Source organism: Pinus tabuliformis, chromosome 6 (assembly GCF_031772625.1).
Source record: "Pinus tabuliformis cultivar Carrire ecotype Pingquan chromosome 6, CPIR1, whole genome shotgun sequence".
Taxonomy (NCBI): domain Eukaryota; kingdom Viridiplantae; phylum Streptophyta; class Pinopsida; order Pinales; family Pinaceae; genus Pinus; species Pinus tabuliformis.
In genome coordinates this window covers 1,671,662,744-1,671,669,844 of record NC_142292.1, presented here as the reverse complement: position 1 = coordinate 1,671,669,844, position 7,101 = coordinate 1,671,662,744, and positions in this window count along the sequence as shown.

The window sequence follows — 7,101 nt, the reverse complement described above, 5'->3', positions numbered from 1 at the left end:
TTCCCTTTTGAATGTGGGAAGTCCTTTAACCATTCCTTGTTTCTACAATTGAGAAAGACTCTCAAAATTCAAATGTCCATATCTTACATGCCATAGTTTGATAGGTGAAATACCTATAGTCACTGCCCCTGCAAAATCAGAATGCCTTGGAATAACTGTCCCTTTCATCCGTAACAGTTTTCCATCTTCATAACCTGTCATAACGGTTTTCAAGTTCTGTTTCACTGAATTAATCTTCACTAAACCATCTTCCATAATCACTTGATGTCCTGCTTGTCGAATCGTGACTAAAGAGAGCAATTTTTTCTTGAAACTAGGTACATACCATACATTGGAAATCAATTTTTCTCCAATGTCTGGGAGAAAAACTTTCACTACTCCTTTTCCATAAGGAGTATGTTTGGTATCATCAGCAAGAAAAATTGAATTAAGTTGGCATTCTTGAAAATTCCAGAAAAAATCACGTCGACAAGTCATGTGCTGAGTTGCCCCGGAATCCAAGATCCAGGCATCTTCATAGTCACTTCTAAGATGAGATGAAATTTGTGATGTTGGTGAGGAAGTAAAAACATATTCTGAGCTGTCTTCATCTTGATCATTTGCAAATTGTGTTGAATGCTGCTGAAACTTGGGAATTCTACTAAGTGAAGTTCGACAATCTTCAGCAAAATGGCCAACTTTGTTACATCTTCGACATACAATTTGACTTAAGTCTCTTCCTCGTCCTGAAGATTGTCCTCTGCCTCTGCTTTGACCTCTATTTGGAGATTGTCCTCTACCTTGACTATTATATCCTTGTCCTTGAAAATTGCCTCTTCCTTGGTTGTTTCCTCTACCTTGAAAATTATTTCTTCCTCCTCTGTTAAAATTGTTTCCTCTACTTTGGCTTTGACCTCGATTATGTGTTGCTTGATTCTGATTCCATATGCCTCTTCCTCGAGAACTATCTGCTGATGACTTACTTGTGTTGGCTTCTGTGAGAAAAACATCTTCACCAACTTTCTTCTTCTTCCCAAAAGTTTTATCATGTTGACTTAACATTTCACAAAGTTCATCAAACTTTAGTTTTTCTAATCTCCCAGTTACTTGTAAAGTTTCTAAAAAATGCGTATAGGAAGAAGGAAGCCCAGCAATTACAATTGTGACCATAAAGCTATCATCAATTGCGGGAAAACCAACATTAATAATTTCCTGCTTAATATTCTTAAGTCTGGAGAGATATTCAAGAATATCACCATCTTCAGTTAATTTTTGTTGCAACAATTTTAACTGTAGATCGACCTTTTTGGATTCTGGCTGAGTATCAAAGAGGTCTTTAAAAGTTTTCAAGGCAGTCCAAGCATCTGTGGCATTTTCTATATGTACATACATTTCATCATTTACAGAAGATTTAATAAGAGCTAAGGCTTTAGCATTCTTGATTTCCCATTTTGCCAGTGCATCTGCATCTGTGGGTTTATTCGGCTTTACATCTCCATCACATATTCCTTGCCATAATTCATTGTAAATGAGTGTGCTTTCAATAAGACGATGCCACGTTTTATAAGATTTGGTGCCTTCAAGTTTGTCGAAATCAGAAAATAAGTTAATCAACTTAGAAATTTTTAGCGATGAAGAGGCGCACCAAGAAGCAGAACAGAAAGGACCAGATAGTCAACACAACACACCACGCAAAAAACACGATCTATCGGGGCTTGGCCTTGACCCTCGAATAGTCGTCAAAACAGAAGAATATTGACTGAGCTTTGCACTTGGCTCTAGTCAATTTCTCACATTTTTACAGGGCAACTTTCAAAATTTGACTTTTTACAATGGTGCTTTTGCACAATCTGGTAAAAAAAAAATTTACCCCCCCTCAAAGTAAAATTACTTTGAGTTACAATGTGATGATCCCAATTACACAAATTACCCAACACACCTTATCTCTCCAATTTACAAATTACAAATAAAACTCCTTATTGCTCCAAAAATTACAAATTGCTATTGCACCTTATTTCTCCACTAAAATACAAAATTTCAAAATATAATTACACCTTATCACTCCATTAAAAAAACAAAACTCCACTTATCACTTCATTAACATTACAAAATAAAAAATATTCCTCTCCAGCAAAGACTTTTCAGATTCACCTTTTTTTTTTTAAAAACTGTCGAACCCTGGATCTTTTCACTTGTCAAATGCTCGCTGGCTGGCACTGGAGTGCTCGCTGGATCTTTTACCAAGTATTTCATTTAGCAGGTTTTCGCATACGAACTTTGATGGTCTAGGCCTTTACGCTAGGAACAATGGCGTTTTTGAGCTGAATTGTGTGAAATATGGCAATTTCAAAATGCTTTCGTTTGTCAAGGCTTTCTGCCGAGAATTTTAGAGCATGCTCGGAGCCCTAGAATGACATTTGGCTGGATGGCAGAAGTGTCCTAAGTCGCATGAAAAACAGCGCAATTTAAACACAAAAAATTTTAAACTACAGATATCACCTCTTCACATTCGAATTTGGCATGTGTTAGGAGTGTTCGCCCCATTATCAAAATAAAGCTACCATAATATTACCGTTTTGGATCAATATTGAAAGCAGTAAAAAATGTTACGAGTCCGTTAATTGGGAAGAACGCCAATGCAAACAATAAAGACCTTACTCAAGAATCAAAACGGCTATCGTCAAATACCCATGGCTCACGTTCAAAAAGCTCACGACCGTTCAGCTGTACTCGGCCTGCTTCTATATCCTCTGCGCGTTTCCTAGCAGCTTCTGCTGCTTTGGTAGCTGCTAGTGCATCCTTCCGTTGCTTCCAAAGGAGAAATTCTGCGTGGGAGATAGGGATGAGACTTTGGTCATGAGTTCCATTCCCTTCCGCACCTTTTTACTTCCTCCTCAAATAAACTGCTGGAATCTCTTCCTCAAATCAACTGCAGCATTACTGGAGCTCTGATACCACAACCACCAAACACCCTTGCAATGAGTTATTTATAAGCTCCATGTCCTAACTACCTCTAATTATGGATCACTTATTAAATAACAAGTGTCCATTTACAATAAATGCTATTCAAACCAACTAGCTAACAAATCTCCTATAATAGAGCCTAAGATACAACACATTTGGAGAGTCATATCTAGTTACAACAATATGCTAATTCTAAAAGTCTCCATTAAATAATTAAACATTCTAGAATAATAATTATTAATTTAATATCTTAAATTAATAATTATTTTATTCTAATTTTATAACCTATGATAAAATTTGTATTTTTGGATCATCTAACATCCATTACAATTATTAAATTGTCATATTAATACACTCTATTACAAGGATTATATTATGATATTAACAATCTACTGTATTATTAATAAATACGTAAAATGATTTTAGAGTAATTTTAAATATGAAAAAATTAATATATATGAATTTGATGTTTTAGAAATTTAATAATATCATTTTAATTTGATATTTCTAGGCAATTTTTTGTTGGCATTGTGAATTAGGTGTTGTCCTTGATGGAAGCGTACCTAATGAGTTGTTCTTATTTGATATTATAAATATATTTGTAGAAACATTGTAGCATCAATATTAAACATAGACCATAATATAAACATAATTATAGGTTTACTAACATTAATAATCTTGGATCGTAGAGATTAGGTTTAAAAAATTGTGGAATTGTGTTCGGTGTTGTAATAATGTTATGATCGCTCATTTGATTTTATACAATGTCTTTATGTGAAGCTTTTCTTCCTCTGCCTACCTTTATCGGTTGTGATAAATTTTAGCATTGTTTGTAAGAAATGGAAGAATGTTTTGCGAAACCCTTCTTTCTTGTTATGTTCCAAGCATGTCTCTATGAACGAATTTGGATTTATGGTTCCTTTCCTCAATAGTGAAGACAATTATTTTGCTCTTGAATACCTTAATCAGAATGGGCACATATCTAAATTTCATTCGTTATTCATAGATTAAAGATACAGATTAGAGTCTATTGTTGGACCAATGGTGGTTTTATCGTTACCAACAGAATGCTCCCATACACTGAACTATTTTGTAACAAGTCCATTTACAAAGGCCTTTAAAACTTAGGCCGAATACAAATTGGAGAGTGGGGATTCTTTTCATTATTGGAAAATATAAGCAGCAGAAAATATGATTGGGTTGTTCTAAAACATACATATGACAGAATGCAGTCTAAATTTTATGTTTGCAGTAGTCTTGATAGGGTATTGCAAAGGGCTATTGTTCCACTTGGTGGCACTCCACCCCCTAAGAATGGCGTGTTTTATAAAATTAAATTGTTTTAGTTGTATCTCGACAAGGAGTATGAAGATTATCTTCAGTACGGGTATAAAATATATTGGTTTGATGTAATAAAAAATGGATGGGGTTTTTCACTTGTTCCAATCAGTGACATATGGTGTATGTCGTTAGCAATATACATGGATCAATTGATATGCCTTACCAATGATGGCTCCACTTCTGTATGGTCAATTGAAGAATTAGATCATTTACAATTTGGTCAACCGTGCGTTGAACAAAGAATTGACAACTTTGAAGATGATTGTGGTTTCAGATGGAAGTTGTTGGAAGAAATTTTTGCATATATGAATAGCAAATGTCCTGGTTATCTTCCATTTCGAACAGTTCATGCTCTGGTTCTTATGTGCAACTACAGTGAAGTCTGGGTTTTGGTACCCAACGTTGGAGGATTGCAGTGATTTGATTGAGTATGGAAATGTTTTTGCAAGAACCCTCAGCACATTATTGATTGGGGGAATATTCAGGTAAAGTAGTTAAGGGGTAAATACTGGATATATATGTATACATTATATATATATATAGATATATATATATATATATATATATATATATATATATATATATATATATATATATATATATATATATATATATATATATATATATAGATATATATATCTGTGCGTGTGTGTAACTGAGAATTGTTTTATAGTGCAGGTCAAACCGGAAGGAGAGTTCCTAGCCGAACCTCTTCGTATTCTCGATCAGCGGGAAACCAACTTATGGAAACGAGCCATCCCTAGGAAAAAGGCTTATCCCACATTATTTCCTGAAGAGGAAGAGAACACCAAGGACGGTGTTCCACATGAGGGAGGGGGGGAGATGTAACACCCCCAAGTTGCATAAACTTTCATGAAGATTATTAAGTGAATGTTTGTTTTTACTAAAAGGATATTTTAAATGTTATTTAATTTGATAAGGAATATGAACTGTTATAAGAAGCAGCCAAGAAACACGTGGTAATTACCTAAATCATAGGTGGTAATACTTTAAATAAAACTATTTTTTCATTTAAAAGAACAATTGCCAAGAAGTTCTTACTCTCTGCCTGAGAGAGGTAATATAGAGAGGGGAAAAGAGCATAAAAGACTCGTGGAGCTGGGTGGAATAAACTAATGGGAGAAACTTGCTCATTACAGTCAACAAAGAGTACAATTAGAGGTTGGACTGTAGTCCTGAGGCCTTAGTACTAACTGTAACTGGACTAGATCCAGCATGGAGAAGATAGAAGGTGCTCGGGGAGAGTCTGGATGTGATTGTAACTGGACTAGATCCAGCATGGAGAAGATAGAAGGTGCTCGGGGGAGAGTCTGGATGTGATTGCGAGACTCGTGGCTTGGAGGAGATACCTTTCGAATATATTATTTTTACAAGTTAACAGTTAAACTAAGGTAGCAAGCTTCTTTATAGACTTAATGTTAAACCATAAATATTATTATGTACAGTAATTAGAACCCTAAAGGAGAAGCCATCAAAAAAATCATTGTTGAACTATAATCACAACTTCAGGTAGTAACTATTAATGTCCGTGAAATAGATTAATTATACTAAACCGTAGTTGTTAACATTGAATGCACAGGAAAGTGATTACGATGATAAGCTATCTTTTAACAGTTTTGAACACTTCTAAAGAATTCCACAGAAGATAAAACCTCTGATAGTAGAACATAATACATGAATAATCTGACATAAAATAGAAACTGACATCTAGAGTAGAGTCTAGAAAAATCTAAGATACTAACAAGAATCCCTGCCCACACTAATATTGCCAATTTTATGTTTTAAACCTCGAAACCCAAAAAAAGACAATGAATAGCCTCACGATAACGTAGCTACCACAAATCGAACAAAATTCATAGCCTCATAAATCTTTATACATATATATATCAAAAATGAAACTGACAAAAAAAGTGAGACTTCATTACCAATCTACCACAGCTTAACCCTAATGTTCACATTCAAAGATTATGCGCAAGAATCAGGCATTTGTCGCCTAAACTGTTCACACACCTCATACAAACATAATTAAACTAGTTCAATGAATGGAAATGCAATAGACAGGTATTTAAATAAGCCTCAAACAACCGAGCAACGACACCTTCGGGTTTGAGAATACTTATTACATATACACTTTAAACATAAAGGACCAACTTGAAATCCCTTCAAACTCATTATAATTATAGTCCAATAATTAAAGTTCTTCATTTAAAAAAATAATAATAAACGACCTCTTTATCCTACGACCAGAGTCTAACTTCAACCTGAAAAGCAGTGGCCATATTGTGAGATTCTGGAGTATGGCGTACCTGCAAGCCAACAGAAGGTAAGGCATGTCTTTGAAATTTTTTAAATCTGGTTCACGATTCCGAGAGATCGATTACCGTTCCATCTCATGGAATATTTTGGTTGACTCATCCAGGAAGCCTAAACCTAAGAACGATTCCAAGAGATCTATTACCATTCCATCCATGGAATATTTTTGTTGACTCATCCACGAAGTCTAAACTTAAGAGTGTCATACTAATGAACTTTTAACCTCTTAATTGCATGGATCTCTTAATTGCATGGATGTTTTAATGAGAGGAACTCGACCAACTGAGTACCTTTGATTTGTGTATACTACTAAGAATATTATCAATAACCATAGTTATGTTATTTAACTAGCTATTGATTATCATGGGATAAGCAACCATCCCTCAAATAAAGAAGTGACCTTTCATTCAAATTCATACATTAATTAATATGTTTTAGGTGATATGGTTTCATAAGCAGCTGCAAATTTAGCAGTCAAAGGTG